We start from the raw sequence: 19,136 nt of genomic DNA on the forward strand, positions 1-19,136 counted from the left end.
GCGGAATGCCAAGCATCGGCTGGAGTGGTGTAAAGCTCACTGCCATTGGACTCTAGAGCAGTGGAAACACGTTCTCTGGAGTGATGAATCACGCTTCAACATCTGGCAGTCCGACGGACGAATCTGGGTTTGGCAGATGCCAGGAGAACGCAACCTGCCTGAATCCATAGTGCCAACAGTAACATTTGGTGGAGGAGGAATAATAGTCTGGGGCTGTTTTTCATGGTTCGAGCTAGGCCCCTTAGTTCCAGTGAAGGTAAATCTTAACGCTACAGCATACAATGACGTTCTAGAGGATTCTGTGCTTCCAAATTTGTGCCAACAGTTTGGGGAAGTTCCTTTCCTGTTTCAGCATGACAATGCCCCAATGCACAAAGCGAGGTCCATACAGAAATGGTTTTGTCAAGATTGGTGTGGAAGAACTTGACTGGCTGAATGGAAGCAAATCCCCATGGCAATGTTCTAACATCCCAGAAGAGTGGAGGCTTTTATATCAGCAAAGGATGGACCAATTCCATATTAATACCCATAATTTTGGAATTATACTGTATGTTTGACCAGCAGGTGTCCACATATTTTTGTTCATGTAATGTATATAATATATCACCATCACAACCCCAGAGCCGAAGGTCTCACCATCATTTCTCTCTCTAGGGCCTAGGCCAAGACAAATATTCCTGACTTGTACTTGTTAAATTATAGGGAGCTATTTCCTGAAGTGATTAAGGAAATCAGTCGTCACTGCATGGTAGGAATCAATTATCCATATTATGTGTTTGTTCGGAGTTCTTTACTCCTTTGAAAAGGGTATGTTTTACAGTTTAAAGGTAATCAGCAAATCTTGCCAGATTTTTTCAGCTTTTTTATTGATCCTATCATGCTTCAAAAGACCAGATGTTTGAGCTCGGACTGATCTGATAGGGACAAACAGATGTTTCAAAGGCCAAAATGTTCCTCAACATCTGATGTTGAGGCACTAATTCCATGAAAGACTATGGTCCCATGTGGATATGTCAATATATTGAGGCTAATGTCACAACATTACTTTATTAAACCCCTTTCAGTGGTGGAAAAAGTACTCAATTGTCATAATTAAGTAAAAGTAATAGGAAATGTCTCAAGTAAAAGTGAAAGTCACCCAGTAAAATACTACTTGAGTAAAAGTCTAAAAGTATTTGGCATTAAATATAGTAATAGTAATATAAAAGTAATAGTAAAAGTATAAACCATTTCAAATTCCTTATATAAGCAAACCAGATGGCACTTCTTTTTTTTTTGACGGATAGCCAGGGGTACACTTCAACACTCAGACATGATTTAAAAAACAAAGCATTTGTTTTTAGTGAGTCCGCCAGATCAGAGGCTGTAGGGATGACCAGGGATGTTCTCTTGATAAGTGTGTGAATTGGACCAATTTCCTGTCAACATGTAACAAGTACTTTTGGGTGTGAGGGAAAATGTATGGAGCAAAAGTAAAAAGTTTTCTTTAGGAATGTAGTGAAGTAAAAGTGAAAGTTGTCAAAAATATAAATAGTAAAGTACAGACACTCCAAAAAACTATTTAAGTAGTACTTCAAAGTATTTTTACTTAAGTACTTTACACCACGCCCCTTTTTGACACCAAGGTCACTCTCCCTCCAAATGCTGATATATAAAAATGTCAATCTGATATGATGGATGGTGGAGGGAAATATTAACCGCATAAGGGAAGTGGAAGACTGAAAAAAATCCTCTGGCACCAGGGGCCCTCTCCTCTCCAGAGCTGACAGGCAGACAGACAGGGTTGGGATAGGGGTTCCTGGGGGATCCCAAAAAGAGCTGGACAGACTGACCCACAAGGAGACGGGGATAAAGCCACACAGTCCGTATTTCCATCATAGGAAAAGTCAACTGGAATTACATGGTCAGGTATGCATTATGGGGACAAATGCTGTGGTGGTTACAGGCAAGGACTATAGCCGCTTTCATGTGTGAAACTTAGTGTGGTTCCAAGAAATACAACTGTGTTTCATAATGGGCTTTACCACACAAGCTCAGCTGAGTAGCACAATACAACCTTTAATGTGACTAGCACAGCAGACAGAGCTCACACCATCCTAGTTAGACTTGTGATAGGCGCTAACAGACAGAGGGAAGAGATTCAACTTGAAGGAGCGCTCCAGCTGACCCAGCTGACCCGTGGACCCAGGGTCGGATTGGAGAGACGCTTTGAAGGTGTTGTGTTCCAAGACATGGTAGGCTTGAGCTGGGAGACGCACCAACAGAAGGGAGATCAAGCCCCAGGACCCACTGAAGAAAAGACTAGAGTTACACCCCCTCAGCCCCCCAAAAAACTCATAGCTCCCCACTCCCAATGTGCTGACAGAGGACTGACAATGTTGTGGTCCAGAGATACTATGCCTAATGTGGTTTTGTTTTATTTGTACAGATACAGTTTATGCTGTATAACAGTAAAGTATGTCTGAAGGGTGATGAGTCATTTTTCATGATCCCTCACTGGAAGCATATTAAGCAAGTGATACAACATTTGAAACCTAACTCCACCACCTTAATTTATTACTGATGAGGCTAGCTTTGATATGGACCAAACATGTATGCAAATTAGTAGTTAATTCACTGACCTGGACTAAATATTCTATGGCCATCCAACAGGCAGTGATAAACATGAATCTTACTATCAGTTTTTGACCGTTTGTTTTGGAGCAGTGGTACTTGTCATCAGGGACATACCTCCTGTGGCTTTCTCTTGAGGACAAAGTGGGATTAGGGCTCCCCCTCCTCTTGGACCACTACCAAGGCTTAATGGAGCAGGAATTAATGAATTGGAGGATGGATGGATAGATACTGTAGATAAGTAAATGGATGATCTGAGGATACACGCAGGGTCAGGTGACCCCCAAATCAGCACTTGGGCTCTACTTACAGACAAAGCGCAGGGAGGAATAGGAGTTGTACTCTGGTGTGTGGGATTTACTGTGAGTAGTTTCTGCCACTTCTGCCATAACTGGCAACAAGTCAAAAATATGAGCAACAGGGGAGATTCACAGAGCTCTGAATTCCTATGAATCTACCCTGTTAATGAAGGAGCTATAGGCCAGGGAGGTGACCTGGGAAAGGGCTGTATCCTGTCTCCAGGGGAGGTGCAGAAATACAGACTAAACCAGTCTGGCCCTGTCAACATCTGGTTCCTCTCTGCCTAACCATACATGTAATGGGCCTAAGTAACTTACAGATATAGACCCGAACTGACTATTTATATAGTCTGGCTCTGAATATTCAGAACTAATATTTTACTATTAAATTGTACCTTGGGTTTGGGAATGAAAAGTCCAGCCAGGAACAAACAACCCTGGAGGAGCACTATAGACTACAATACCTCTCGGCTCACCCCCTTTGTTAGAGAGACACTCATGAAACACACAGAGAATCTCACTGTCAATAGACTGTCGCTAGAGCAAGTGCTGGCCCGGTAGTGACGAACCTAACGATTGTACTTGTAGAATTGCAATGCTCATCAGTGGACAACAACATGACTTTGAGCCAATCAAAGAGCACAACTTGTGGGAGAGAAAAAAAAGGGGGGAAAAAGAAAAACATTTTCATTTTTTCCCATACATCCGCAGATGAGCCATTCACACTTCATACTCAATGTAGGCTATGTAGCTAGCTAGGACGCAATGCACACAACACTAAATACCTCCTCTGAGCAAACTAACAATTGTAGCCATTATAATTAAATCACAATGGATTAGCTAGTTTCCATTAATTAGCTGACTGTGTTAGCTGCCAATTAGTGCAGTGTCCTTAGCTAGCTAGCTATGTTGTGCTAGCTTGCGAATATGCTAACGTTTGCTAGCTAGCTAAGCATTTGGCTATGTGCTGGCACTGGTAGTATGGGATTATGGAGAGGGAATTCAATTGTTTCTTCGTCATCTTGCTAGGTAGTTATCTAGCTGTGGTTATATGGCTAGTATCAACAAGGGCTTTCTACAAAATAACAACATTAGTGCAGATAGCTTGGAATCTATTCTAGACCTTAAGCAATACTCACGGGTATGCATTGCTAAACAATGCTACTGCCACCTGGTTTGGAGCATTTTAACAAGGCTGATGACTTCCAAGGTCTTTGCTGTGTGAACAACACTGTTCAGAGGTGCTAAGTACAGTCGGCAGGCAAACGTTTGACAAATCTACCAGTGTGTCTGAGCTTTAAGACGGATTCCACTGGACCCAAGAGGAATGAGGATCCGTAAAAGCGTCATCATGGGGTCCCAGAGAAATCTGTAACCTATCTCATTTGATGAAGGCGTGCTCTGCAAATACTCAACTGATAGCGCAGGCTTGAAGGATGCTGTTGCTTTCACTGGTAGATTATTCAGGAAAACATACCCCACATATGCAAAGAGCTTATTTTCTGCCCCATTTGACCCTATCTATGCCAGTGGCACGTTGATCTCCAGTTTACGATATATAATCCTTTAACACCTCTCTGACAGATTTTCTGTTGTGCTCCAATTCGGTCTAAAACGTGAACTTCAGTTACTGTGTTTACTCTTTAACATATTTTAAAGAACTGGTTCAGATGTATTTGGGTTGACGGACTGTTTTATATCTTCTGTGAAGCTGCTCCACAGACCAAAGGCCACAGCTTTGATAGCCTGTGAATGGAGCCCTGTACGCTAGTGCATTGTAGGCTCTGTTGTGGTGACCTGCAGATATCCATTCAGAGACCATTACTAAGCAGATTACTCCTCCAAATCTGTGTCAGGATATAGTTCTCATGTCTGGTGATGCTGATACAGAGATGTGGAATACGAATGGATTGCTCTTTTTATGAACCAGGCAGGAGGAGTACAGTAAAGGTCAGTACAGTGTATCAAAAACATGTTTACAGTAACTGAGGCGTGAGAACTATAAAGAATAGGCAAGGTAAACTAAGCAGCTGTGCAGTTCAATGAAGCCTAACAATCAGATGATCCTGAAAACAGAGTGCTGCTGACACCTACAGCACAGGTCAGGACATGCAGCAAATAGCAATAAATAGGGAGACTCCATTAATTTAATAACTGTTATTTCACACTAAATTTCATGCAAGTTATATAATCACACAAACTTGTGCCCGGGTCAAACATGTTAAGAGCAGCTATTGAAGAAAAGGGAAATTGGAAATCCAACTATAACGGTCTGTTTCCTGTGTATGGCAGTGTTACCTTGGATATGAGAATGAGTCCTGTGAACCACTGTGCCAAAATGCAGTATGGGGACTGGTGATACCATGAAGACAGGGTCCAGATGTTGCCCTTCTACCGAGGGGGAATACATTCCCTATCACTCACACTGCAGGTGGGAGAAAGAGAGGGAGAGAGAATGAGAGAGAGAGTAACAACGGCAAACAGGAAGTAGGGAATTTACAACACAATGCTCCTAGAATTTCCTGCATGCTTCAACAGATAAGGAAGTCAATCTAATTTTATATTTTCCCCTGAAATATATTCCCACTGTCCCAAGTCACATCTTGTGTTTTCTGCACAGTAGGCCTATACTATGGCATTGTGGTGAAATAACTTCACAAATACATAATTGTGTCCCTCAGACTGAAAAATCTTCATATAAATTTGTAGACCGTCATTGTAAATAAGAATTTGTTCTTAACTGACTTGCATAGTTAATTAAAGGTTAAATAAAATAAAATAAAAATATGAATTTGAACAATGCACATTCCAACTCTTCCTTATTTATATATCATGTAGAATTTCTGTGAATCAGGTAAATCCAAATACTATTGTAGTCTTTCATCGAGAGAATGATTGCATGCACAACCTTGAAGGCTCTAAAACACTGGGCACACATAGGTGTAACCTAATACATCAGACAGTGATAGCTAGGTATAACAGTCTGAAACAAAGCAATACAATTGTTTGGAAATGTTCCTCCCACGACCTCTGCAAGCCAGAATGTTCAATAAAATGACATTTGAACTACCGGTTGTCTGAGCGGTTGGTCCTTATGCAGCTGGAAGTTTGAGACAAAATATCCGCCGGAAAGTTTTATGAAACCGACTTTTTAAAATGCTAGTACTGAGATTTCCATCACCTTGCACATGTTCAAGACCACGTAAACACCCTCAAGAGCTTGGTTAGTAAGCATGCATCACGTTTTGCAAGAAAAATATGAACTCAAGAAAAATATGAATGCAACATGTAAAGTGCTGGTCCCATTTCATGAGCTGAAATTAAAGATGTTCCATATGCACAAAAAGCTTATTTCTCAGGTGATGAACAGACAAACCATGAAAGCCACACACAGACGTCTGTGTTTTGAATTTGATTTTCTGTGGATATTTGGTCAAAAATTTCTCCGGCATAAGGACGCAAACTCAGTGGACAACCGGCAGAGTAAATTAAAATTAAGTTTATTCAAAATTCTGACTTGTAAAGGGACTGTTCGGAATGATGTAATCTATGTTAGAGACGAGTGTAGAGGCATGTCCATTTCACACTCAGATTCGTAGAGGCTAACGCAGGTGATCCTCTGTGTATCTTCCTGACTAGTGGGAAATCACTCCAGAGAAAATCCCACCACTGAAATGGAACTTGGGACATGCTGCTGTAGCAGAGGATCCTGCTCCTGCATCTGACAGCTGAGCTGACCAAAGAGCAACTGTCAAGCTGTTGACAGAGCCACAATGCCCACTCAACTGAGCTATTTCAGAGGACAATCAGATCTGGGAGAGGAGAGGAAGCCACAAGCAGGTCTGGAATCACAGAGGGAGCTGGCCACACACACAGGGCTGGAGAGGCAGATATTGTAGCTGACAGTGGAACAACACTGCCTCCTATAGAGAGCGGTGACAGTCTCACATTATAGACCTACATGAAGTAAATAGTATTGCTTATTAGTTATTAGTAACAGGGTATTACGCAGCAGCTAGAGTACAATTACTGTGGTAGGCCTATAAGTATCTGTACTTAAACTGTTACAATGTATAAGGTCATCCAGAAATAATGCCCAGTATCAATGGACATCAGTGTTGTTACAATAGGCCTATAGGCATAATATTCTGCTTTCCAAGATAAAAGTATCCTGAATGGATAATTTCAAAAGTTGCTGACATTCTGATCACAATCTTGAATGGTGCAGTTGAGCGATGTGAGCGCATTTCCAGTAAACCTTTAAATTGCATTTACTGGTCACTTAAAAAGTTGAATATGCTTAGGCTTGCGTTGCAGTAAAGCTGTAGGCCTATGTGGCGAATCGGATATTGTTGTTTTTACCGTTTTTTCATTACCTCTGTGGAATTTCATACGGTAGTGAAGTGGGAATTCAGCAACTCTTCTTTATTCTTAAAAGTAAAATCAACACACTATTAGCATTCCTTAATGTATTAAATGTAATATACTTATTTGGTATCATGGCATTCGCACATTTTGTTTGTGCATTCCACCACCTACTGTGCGGTCAATCACCTTACATTTTGTTTGTGCATTCCACCACCTACTGTGCGGTCAATCACCTTACATTTTGTTTGTGCATTCCACCACCTACTGTGTGGTCAATCACCTTACATTTTGTTTGTGCATTCCACCACCTACTGTGCGGTCAATCACCTTACATTTTGTTTGTGCATTCCACCACCTACTGTGCGTCAATCACCTTACATTTTGTTTGTGCATTCCACCACCTACTGTGTGGTCAATCACCTTACATTTTGTTTGTGCATTCCACCACCTACTGTGCGGTCAATCACCTTACATTTTGTTTGTGCATTCCACCACCTACTGTGCGGTCAATCACCTTACATTTTGTTTGTGCATTCCACCACCTACTGTGCGGTCAATCACCTTACATTTTGTCATTTAAAAATTTTAAAAGAAGTGGGAAAATAAAAAATTGCACCCTCAACTAACCCTTACCATCCACCTATATACCACTGGTTTATTAAAAAAACACCACCCCATTCCACTACTTTGACTCTAAATGATCCTACACCAGGCCGACGGTCATTCAACACACCTTGTAACTCCAGGCCGACGGTCATTCAACACACCTTGTATCTCCAGGCCGACGGTCATTCAACACACCTTGTATCTCCAGGCCGACGGTCATTCAACACACCTTATATCTCCAGGCCGACGGTCATTCAACACACCTTGTATCTCCAGGCCGACGGTCATTCAACACACCTTGTATCTCCAGGCCGATGGTCATTCAACACACCTTGTATCTCCAGGCCGACGGTCATTCAACACACCTTGTAACTCTTCTGCAGTAAAACCTTGTACAGGCAAGTACATCTCTGCAGCTGCCATCACATCTACAGTGGCAACAAAAAGTATGTGAACCCTTTGGGGTGGAGTCTTATATCTCCCTCTCTAACTTTAAGCATCAGCTGTCAGAGCAGCTTACCGATTCACTGTACCTGTACACAGCCAAATAGTACACCCAACTACCTCATCCCCATATTATTACTTACCCTCTTGTTCTTCTTCATCCCAGTATCTCTACTTGCACATCATCATCTGCACATCTATCACTCCAGTGTTAATGCTAAATTGTAATTATTTTGCTTCTATGGCCTATTCATTGTCTTACCTCCCTACTATTCTACATTTGCACACACCGTACCTACATTTTTTTTCTAGTGTGTTATTGACTGTACGTTTGTTTATGTGTAACTGTGTTGTTTTTGTCGCACTGCTTTGCTTTATCTTGGCCAGGTCGCAGTTGAATATGAGAACTAGTTCTCAACTGGCCTGTCTGGTTAAATAAAGGTGAAATAAATATTTTTGGGGAATTACCTTGATTTCTGTATAAATTGGTCATAAAATGTGATCTGATCTTCATCTAAATCACAACAATAGACAAACACAATCTGCTTAAACTAATAACACACAAACAATTATATGTTTTCATGTCTTTATTGAACACACCGTGTAAACATTCACAGTGTAGGGTGGGAAAAGTATGTGAACCATTGGATTTAATAACTGGTTGACCATCCTTTGGCAGCAATAAACTCAACCAAACGTTTTCTGTAGTTGCGGATCAGACCTGCACAACGGTCAGGAGAAATTTTGGACCATTCATCTTTCCAAAACGGTTTCAGTTCAGCAATATTCTTAGGATGTCTGGTGTGAACCGCTCTCGAGGTCATACCACAGCATCTCAATTGGTTTGAGATCAGGTCTCTGACTGGGCCACTTCAGAAGGTGTATTTTCTTCTGTTGAAGCAATTGTGTTGTTGATTTACTTCTGTCTTTTGGGACTCTGTCCTGTTTCATCACCGAACTTCTGTTGAGCTTCAACTAGCCTTAAAATGCCTGCAAAATGTCTTGGGAATTCATTTTTCTGTTGATGATAGCAAGCTGTCCAGGCCCTGAGGTAGCAAAGCAACCCCAAACCAATTAGCTCCCTCCACCATACTTTACTGCTGGGATGAGGTTTTGATGTTGGTGTGCTGGGCCTTTTTTTCTCCACACATACTGTTGTGTGTTCCTTCCAAACACCACAACTTTAGTTTAATCTGTCCACAGAATATTTTGCCAGAAGCGCTGTGGAACATCCAGGTGCTCTTTTGTGAACTTCAAACGTGCAACAATGTTTTTTTTGGACAGCGGTGGCTTCTTCCGTGGTGTCTTCCCATGAACACCATACTTGTTTAGTGTTTTATGTATCGTAGACTCGTCAACAGATATGTTAGCATGTTCCAGAGATTTCTGTAAGTCTTTAGCTGACATTCTAGGATTCTTCTTAACCTCATTGAGTATTCTGCACTGTGATCTTGCAGTCATCTTTGCAGGACGGCCACTTCTAAGGAGAGTAGCAACAGTGCTGAACTTTCTCCATTTATAAACAATTTGTCTTATCGTGGACTGATGAACATCAAGGCTTTTAGAGATACTTTTGTAACCCTTTCCAGCTTCATGCAAGTCAACAATTCTTAATCTTAGCTCTTCTGAGATCTTTTTTGTTCGAGGCATGGTTCACATCAGGCATGGCTTCTTGTGAATAGCAAGCTCATATTTTGTGAGTGTTTTTTTACAGGGCAGGGCAGCTCTAACCAATCTCGTCTCATTAATTGGACTCCAGGTTAGCTGACTCCTGTAGCTTTTGAAAAAAGTCATGAGCCTTCACATACTTTTTCCAACCTACACTTTGAATGTTTAAATGATGTATTCAATATCGACAATAAAAATACAATAATTTGTGTGTTATAAGTTTATTAGAAGAATATCATATCACATTTTATGGCTAATTTATGCAGAAATCCAGGTAATTCCAAAGTGTTCACATACTTTTTCTTGCCACTGTATTTTCTGTGATTTACGTTTCATTTATACAGTACTGTGACGCCCTGATCTGTTTCACCTGTCCTTGTGATTGTCTCCACCCCCTCCAGGTGTCACTTATTTTCCCCAGTGTATTTATCCCTGTGTTTCCTGTCTCTCTGTGCCAGTTTGTCTCGTCTTTTTTCAAGTCAAACAGCGTGTTTTTCCCGTGCTCCTGCTTTTGCTATTCTCTTTTGCTAGTCCTTCCGGTTTTGACCCTTGCCTGTTTTCTGGACTCCGTACCCACCTGCCTACCAGTCTGCCTGCCCTTACCTCGAGCCTGCCTGCCACTCTGTACCTCCTGGACTCTGATCTGGTTTTGACCTTTTGCCTGTCCACGACTGTTCTATTGCCTACCCTTTTTGGAATTAATAAATATCAAATACTCAAATTATCTGCCTCCCGTGTCTGCATCTGGGTCTGGCCCTGAGCCCTTATAGGTACAGATGATAACCATGGCAATGACTGCTAAGAAGACAACTTCACTGAAGCACAAATTTGTAACATTATGTATTGGCCCAGGCTTACTACTCACCCTTGACCCATCATCCTCTACTCTCTTCATTGTCTCAGCATACAACATCTTCTGTTCTACTCTGACACTGGCAACCTCAACCTGTCTCTCTCTCCTACACACTGCTGCAACAGGACCCAAGCTTAGCATCTGAAACACTTTGGTTGGTTTGGCACAACAGCTCTCCCTGGATAACTGATATCCTAACATGCCTTTATCAGGTAAAGACTCTGCTTCAAATCTTAAAAGGACAGCCAATGTCTTCTCAGATAGCAGAATGCGGTTTGTACTTGGCACCATTCTTCCTCAACACACATTTTCCCACTGCACTCAGCTCGTCTCCTCGTAACCACGTCTATCCATTCACAACACACTTGCCGTGCCTTCCTCTGCATTGCTTGCAGAGCACGCACTGATGGCGTTTCTCCAAAACCCAACTTCTGTTCCTTAGCCCAATTTACAAGTCTGGCTATCTCTGACCTCTCCACACTTCTCTTCAATCATTACCAGATCAAAATCTTGATTCAGCTTACTGCTAAATTTACTATAGAGACTTAAATGAGGCTTTTATGTACTTCAAATGCACCTTCATGTTCAGGGATCCAATCACAATGGGAATACAAGAACACATTAGAACACCACCCATAGAACACCATTTTGAAATATAATAAAAACCTACATTTTTTGCTCTGTAAACCTTGATAAGGGTCCAAAACAATAGAGGCGCTTATCAACAGCCATTATCCTCAAGGAGTTGCTGCATTTCCTTTTCACTTCAGTTTGCTGCTCAATTCATGCATCTTGGTTGGAGTGGTAGATAGGTAGCCCTTCCCTTTGCACTGAAATCAGTGGAGGCTGGTGGGAGGAGCTGTAGGAGGATGGGCTTGTTGTAATGGCTGGAAAGGATTAAATGGAATGGTGTCAAACCTTGTTTACATATGTTTGTTGTGTTTGATACCGTTCCATTTATTCCATTCCAGACATTACAATGACCACGTCATCCTATAGTTCCTCCCACCAGCCTCCACTGACTGAAATGTGGTGGAACCATGACAGTAACTTGACTGGGCATATGAAGCGTCCGGGTTAGAGTCCCGCTCCTTGAAAGCGGCAGCTCTACCCTTTAGCTGATGCGGATGTTGCCTGTAATCCAAGTCTTCTGGTTGGGGCATGTACGTACGGTCAGTGTGGCGGTGACGTCATCGATGCACTTATTGATGAAGCTAGTTACTGATGTGGTGTACTCCTCAATTCCATCGGAAGAATCTCGGAACATATTCCAGTCTGTGCTAGCAAAACAGACCTGTAGCTTAGCATCTGCGTCGTCTGACCACTTCCTTATTGAGCGAGTCACTGTTACTTCCTGCTTTAGTTTTTGCTTGTAAGCAGGAATCAGGAGGATAGAGTTATGGTCAGATTTGCCAAATGGAGGGCGGGGGAGAGCTTTGTACACGTCTCTGTGTGTGGAGTAAAGGTGGTCTAGAGTTTTTTTTTCCTCTGGTTGCACATTTAACATGCTTGTGGAAATTAGTAAAATGGATTTAGGTTTTCCTGCAATAAAGTCCTCGGCCACTAAGAGCGCCGCCTCTGGATGAGCATTTTTTTGTTTGCTTATGGCCTTATACAGCTCGTTGATTGCTACGAAAAATATAGATGAAAAGTCTCTTGGTAAATAGTGTGGTCTATAGCTTATCATGAGATACTCTACCTCAGGCGAGCAAAACCTTGAGACTTCCTTGATACTAGATTTCATGCACCAGCTGTAACTTACAAATAGACACAGACCGCCACACCTTGATTTACCGGAGGCAGCTGTTCTATCTTGCCGATGGACCAAAAACCCTGCCAGCTGTATGTTATCCATGTCGTCGTTCAGCCACGACACGGTGAAACATAAGATGTTACCGTTTTTAATGTCCCAGTTGCTAGGATAGTTGTGATCGGAGCTCATCCATTTTGTTATCCAATTATTGCACATTGGTTAATAGGACTGAAGGTAGAGGGGAATTACTCACTCTCCATCGGATCCTTACAAGGCACCCTGAACTACGTCCCTGATATCTCTATCTATCTATCTTCTTCATGCGAATGACGGGGATTTAGGCCTTGTCGGCTGTCTGAAGTAACTCCTTCGTGTCCAACTCATTAAAGAAAAATCTTTGTCCAGTACGAGGTGAGTAATCACTGTCCTGATATTCAGAAGCTCTTTTCGGTCATAAGAGACAATGGCTGAGTCATTATGAACAAAATAAGTTACAAATAACGCAAAAAACCACACACAATAGCACAACTGGTTAGGAGCCCGTAAAACAGCAGCCATCTCTTCTGGCACAATCATTTGAACAATGTACAGTATTTGATGTTTACAACGTTTTCCGAAGTTTGTAATTTCCACTTTGAAATTTCAGACTTGATTGTCCCTTCTGAAAAATGTATCAATCAACCTGTACAAAAATATTGATTGAATCATAATTCACATTTCCTGTTGCTGCAGAACAATTTCCCTGCTGTAGCATGCTGCCTCAAATTAAGATTCCACATATGTACAGTGAATTCATCTGTCATTTCCTTGTTTTTTTGCAGGAGTTTGATCATTTTCACTCCATGTGTTAAAATCAAATATACAGTGCCTTGCGAAAGTATTCGGCCCCCTTGAACTTTGTGACCTTTTGCCACATTTCAGGCTTTAAACATAAAGATATAAAACTGTATTTTTTTGTGAAGAATCAACAACAAGTGGGACACAATCATGAAGTGGAACTACATTTATTGGATATTTCAAACTTTTTTAACAAAACAAAAACTGAAAAATTGGGCGTGCAAAATTATTCAGCCCCCTTAAGTTAATACTTTGTAGCGCCACCTTTTGCTGCGATTACAGCTGTAAGTCGCTTGGGGTATGTCTCTATCAGTTTTGCACATCGAGAGACTGACATTTTTTCCCATTCCTTCTTGCAAAACAGCTCGAGCTCAGTGAGGTTGGATGGAGAGCATTTGTGAACAGCAGTTTTCAGTTCTTTCCACAGATTCTCGATTGGATTCAGGTCTGGACTTTGACTTGGCCATTCTAACACCTGGATATGTTTATTTTTGAACCATTCCATTGTAGATTTTGCTTTATGTTTTGGATCATTGTCTTGTTGGAAGACAAATCTCCGTCCCAGTCTCAGGTCTTTTGCAGACTCCATCAGGTTTTCTTCCAGAATGGTCCTGTATTTGGCTCCATCCATCTTCCCATCAATTTTAACCATCTTCCCTGTCCCTGCTGAAGAAAAGCAGGCCCAAACCATGATGCTGCCACCATCATGTTTGACAGTGGGGATGGTGTGTTCAGGGTGATGAGCTGTGTTGCTTTTACGCCAAACATAACGTTTTGCATTGTTGCCAAAAAGTTCAACTTTGGTTTCATCTGACCAGAGCACCTTCTTCCACATGTTTGGTGTGTCTCCCAGGTGGCTTGTGGCAAAGAAGAAATGGCTTTCTTCTTGCCACTCTTCCATAAAGGCCAGATTTGTGCAATATACGACTGATTGTTGTCCTATGGACAGAGTCTCCCACCTCAGCTGTAGATCTCTGCAGTTCATCCAGAGTGATCATGGGCCTCTTGGCTGCATCTCTGATCAGTCTTCTCCTTGTATGAGCTGAAAGTTTAGAGGGACGGCCAGGTCTTGGTAGATTTGCAGTGGTCTGATACTCCTTCCATTTCAATATTATCGCTTGCACAGTGCTCCTTGGGATGTTTAAAGCTTGGGAAATCTTTTTGTATCCAAATCCGGCTTTAAACTTCTTCACAACAGTATCTCGGACCTGCCTGGTGTGTTTCTTGTTCTTCATGATGCTCTCTGCGCTTTTAACGGACCTCTGAGACTATCACAGTGCAGGTGCATTTATACGGAGACTTGATTACAAACAGGTGGATTGTATTTATCATCATTAGTCATTTAGGTCAACATTGGATCATTCAGAGATTCTCACTGAACTTCTGGAGAGAGTTTGCTGCACTGAAAGTAAAGGGGCTGAATAATTTTGCACGCCCAATTTTTCAGTTTTTGATTTGTTAAAAACGTTTGAAATATCCAATAAATGTCGTTCCACTTCATGATTGTGTCCCACTTGTTGTTGATTCTTCACAAAAAAATAGTTTTATATCTTTATGTTTGAAGCCTGAAATGTGGCAAAAGGTCGCAAAGTTCAAGGGGGCCGAATACTTTCGCAAGGCACTGTATGGCAGAGAAATGAACATGATATTATCTGTCAAGAGCTCTGGTGGACATTCCTGCAGTCAGCATACCAATTGCATGCTCCCTCAAAACTTTAAATATCTGTGGCATTGTGTTGTGTGACAATACTACGCATTTTAAAGTGACCTTTAATTGTCCCGAGTGTAACGGTTTTCTTTAGGTGAAGTAGAGGCGGACCAAAACGCAGTGTGGTGGTTATTCATGTTTTTTAATAAAGACACTAGCCACAAATAAACTAACAAAAACAATAAACGTGGAAAACCAAAAACAGCCCTATCTGGTGCAAAACACAGAGACAGGAACAATCACCCACAAACACACAGTAAAACCCAGGCTACCTAAATATGGTTCCCAATTAGAGACAATGACTAACACCTGCCTCTGATTGAGAACCATATCAGGCCAGACATAGAAATAGACAAACAAGACATCCAACATAGAATGCCCACTCAGATCACACCCTGACCAACCAAAACATAGAAACATACAAACTAAACTATGGTCAGGGTGTGACACCGAGCACAATGTGCACCTGTGTAATGATCTTGCTGGTGTCTTTACAGTCTTATGTCCAACAATTAAAATATATAGTACCAGTCAAAAATTTGGACACAATCACACCTACTATTTTTTAAAACTATTTTCTACATTGTAGAATAGCAAAGACATCACAACTATGAAATAACACATATGGAATCACGTAGTATCCAATTAATAAAAAAAACTATTTTAGATTTTAGATTCTTCAAAGTAGCCACCCTTTACCTTGATGACAGCTTTGCACAATCTTGGCATTCTCTCAACCAGCTTCACCTGGAATGCTTTTTTGAAGGAGTCCCACACAGTTTTGAAGGAGTCCCACATATGCTGAGCCCTTGTTGGCTGCTTTTCCTTCACTCTGTGGTCCAACTCATCCCAAACCATCTCAATTGGGTTGAGATCGGGTGATTGTGGAGGCCAGGTCATGTGATGCAGCACTCCATCACTCTCCTTTTTGGTCAAATAGCGCTTACACATTGTCCTGTTGAAAACAAATTATAGTCCCATTAAGCCCAAATCAGATGGGATGGTGTATCGCTGCAGAATGCTGTGGTATCCATGCTGGTTAAGTGTCCCTTGAATTCTAAAGAAATCACAGACAGTGTCCTCATCAAAGCACCCCCACACCATCACACCTCTTCCTCCATGCTTCACCGTGGGAACCACACATGCAGAGATCCGAATCAGTTCACCTATGCTGAATCTCACAAAGACACGGCGGTTGTAACCAAAAATCGCAAATTTGGACTCAACAGCCCAAAGACAGATTTCCACCGGTCTAATGTCCATTGCTCGTGTTTCTTGGACCAAGCAAGTCTCTTCTTATTATTGATGTCTTTAGTAGTCGTTTCAAAGTTTTCCGGATTGACTGATGTCTTAAAGTAATGATCAAATCAAATCAAATCAAATTTATTTATATAGCCCTTCGTACATCAGCTGATATCTCAAAGTGCTGTACAGAAACCCAGCCTAAAACCCCAAACAGCAAGCAATGCAGGTGTAGAAGCACGGTGGCTAGGAAAAACTCCCTAGAAAGGCCAAAACCTTGGAAGAAACCTAGAGAGGAACCAGGCTATGTGGGGTGGCCAGTCCTCTTCTGGCTGTGCCGGGTGGAGATTATAACAGAACATGGCCAAGATGTTCAAATGTTCATAGTCGAATAATAATAAGGCAGAACAGTTGAAACTGGAGCAGCAGCACGGCCAGGTGGACTGGGGACAGCAAGGAGCCATCATGTCAGGTAGTCCTGGGGCATGGTCCTAGGGCTCAGGTCCTCTGAGAGAGAGAAAGAAAGAGAGAAGGAGAGAATTAGAGAACGCACACTTAGATTCACACAGGACACCGAATAGGACAGGAGAAGTACTCCAGATATAACAAACTGACCCTAGCCCCCAGACACATAAACTACTGCAGCATAAATACTGGAGGCTGAGATAGGAGGGGTCAGGAGACACTGTGGCCCCATCCGAGGACACCCCCGGACAGGGCCAAACAGGAAGGATATAACCCCACCCACTTTGCCAAAGCACAGCCCCCACACCACTAGAGGGATGTCTTCAACCACCATCTTACCATCCTGAGACAAGGCTGAGTATAGCCCACAAAGATCTCCGCCATGGCACAACCCAAGGGGGGGGCGCCAACCCAGACAGGATGACCACATCAGTGAATCAACCCACTCAGGTGACGCACCCCTTCCAGGGACGACATGAGAGAGCCCCAGCAAGCCAGTGACTCAGCCCCTGTAATAGGGTTAGAGGCAGAGAATCCCAGTGGAAAGAGGGGAACCGGCCAGGCAGAGACAGCAAGGGCGGTTCGTTGCTCCAGAGCCTTTCCGTTCACCTTCCCACTCCTGGGCCAGACTACACTCAATCATATGACCCACTGAAGAGATGAGTCTTCAGTAAAGACTTAAAGGTTGAGACCGAGTTTGCGTCTCTGACATGGGTAGGCAGACCGTTCCATAAAAATGGAGCTCTATAGGAGAAAGCCCTGCCTCCAGCTGTTTGCTTAGAAATTCTAGGGACAATTAGGAGGCCTGCGTCTTGTGACCGTAGCGTACGTGTAGGTATGTACGGCAGGACCAAATCTGAGAGATAGGTAGGAGCAAGCCCATGTAATGCTTTGTAGGTTTGCAGTAAAACCTTGAAATCAGCCCTTGCTTTGACAGGAAGCCAGTGTAGAGAGGCTAGCACTGGAGTAATATGATCAATTTTTTTGGTTCTAGTCAGGATTCTAGCAGCCGTATTTAGCACTAACTGAAGTTTATTTAGTGCTTTATCCGGGTAGCCGGAAAGTAGAGCATTGCAGTAGTCTAACCTAGAAGTGACAAAAGCATGGATTAATTTTTCTGCATCATTTTTGGACAGAAAGTTTCTGACTTTTGAAATGTTACGTAGATGGAAAAAAGCTGTCCTTGAAATGGTCTTGATATGTTCTTCAAAAGAGAGATCAGGGTCCAGAGTAACGCCGAGGTCCTTCACAGTTTTATTTGAGACGACTGTACAACCATTAAGATTAATTGTCAGATTCAACAGAAGATCTCTTTGTTTCTTGGGACCTAGAACAAGCATCTCTGTTTTGTCCGAGTTTAAAAGTAGAAAGTTTGCAGCCATCCACTTCCTTATGTCTGAAACACATGCTTCTAGCAAGGGCAATTTTGGGGCTTCACCATGTTTCATTGAAATGTACAGCTGTGTGTCATCTGCATAGCAGTGAAAGTTAACATTATGTTTTCGAATAACATCCCCAAGAGGTAAAATATATAGTGAAAACAATAGTGGTCCTAAAACGGAACCTTGAGGAACACCGGAATTTACAGTTGATTTGTCAGAGGACAAACCATTCACAGAGACAAACTGATATCTGGACTGTTGTTTATCTTTTTTTTTATTTGAGCTGTTCTTGCCATAATATGCACTTGGTCTTTTACCAAATAGGGCTATCTTCTGTATACCACCCCTACCTTATCACAACACAACTGATTGGCTCAAACGCATTGAGAAGGAAATCATTCCACAAATTAACTTCTAACAAGGCACACCTGTTAATTGAAATGCATTCCAGGTCCAGGTGACCTCCTCATGAAGCTAGTTGAGAGAATGACAAGCGTGTGCAAAGCTGTTATCAATGCAAAGGGTGGCTGTTTTGAAAAATCTCAAATATAAATTATATTTGGATTTGATTTACACTTTTTTGTTACGACATGATTCCATATGTGTTATTTCATAGTTTACAATGTATAACATAGTAAAAATAAACAAAAACCCTTGAATGAGTAGGTGTGTCCAAACTTTTGACTCTTACTGTATATATACAGTATATTTGCTCTGAACTTGTGGGGCAAGCAAAGGATGAAGACATCAAATAAAATCAATCACCTGCAGGCCGCCAGTTGTGGAACCCTGGTGTAGGGTAAACACAGGTACTAAGGTTAAGTACATTGCGATTGATAATAATTTGACACATTCATACCGACACAATTACATTGTGTCCACTTAAGGACATTTTCAT

The sequence above is a fragment of the Oncorhynchus tshawytscha genome, linkage group LG11 (genome assembly GCF_018296145.1).
Source record: "Oncorhynchus tshawytscha isolate Ot180627B linkage group LG11, Otsh_v2.0, whole genome shotgun sequence".
Classification (NCBI taxonomy): Eukaryota; Metazoa; Chordata; class Actinopteri; order Salmoniformes; family Salmonidae; genus Oncorhynchus; species Oncorhynchus tshawytscha.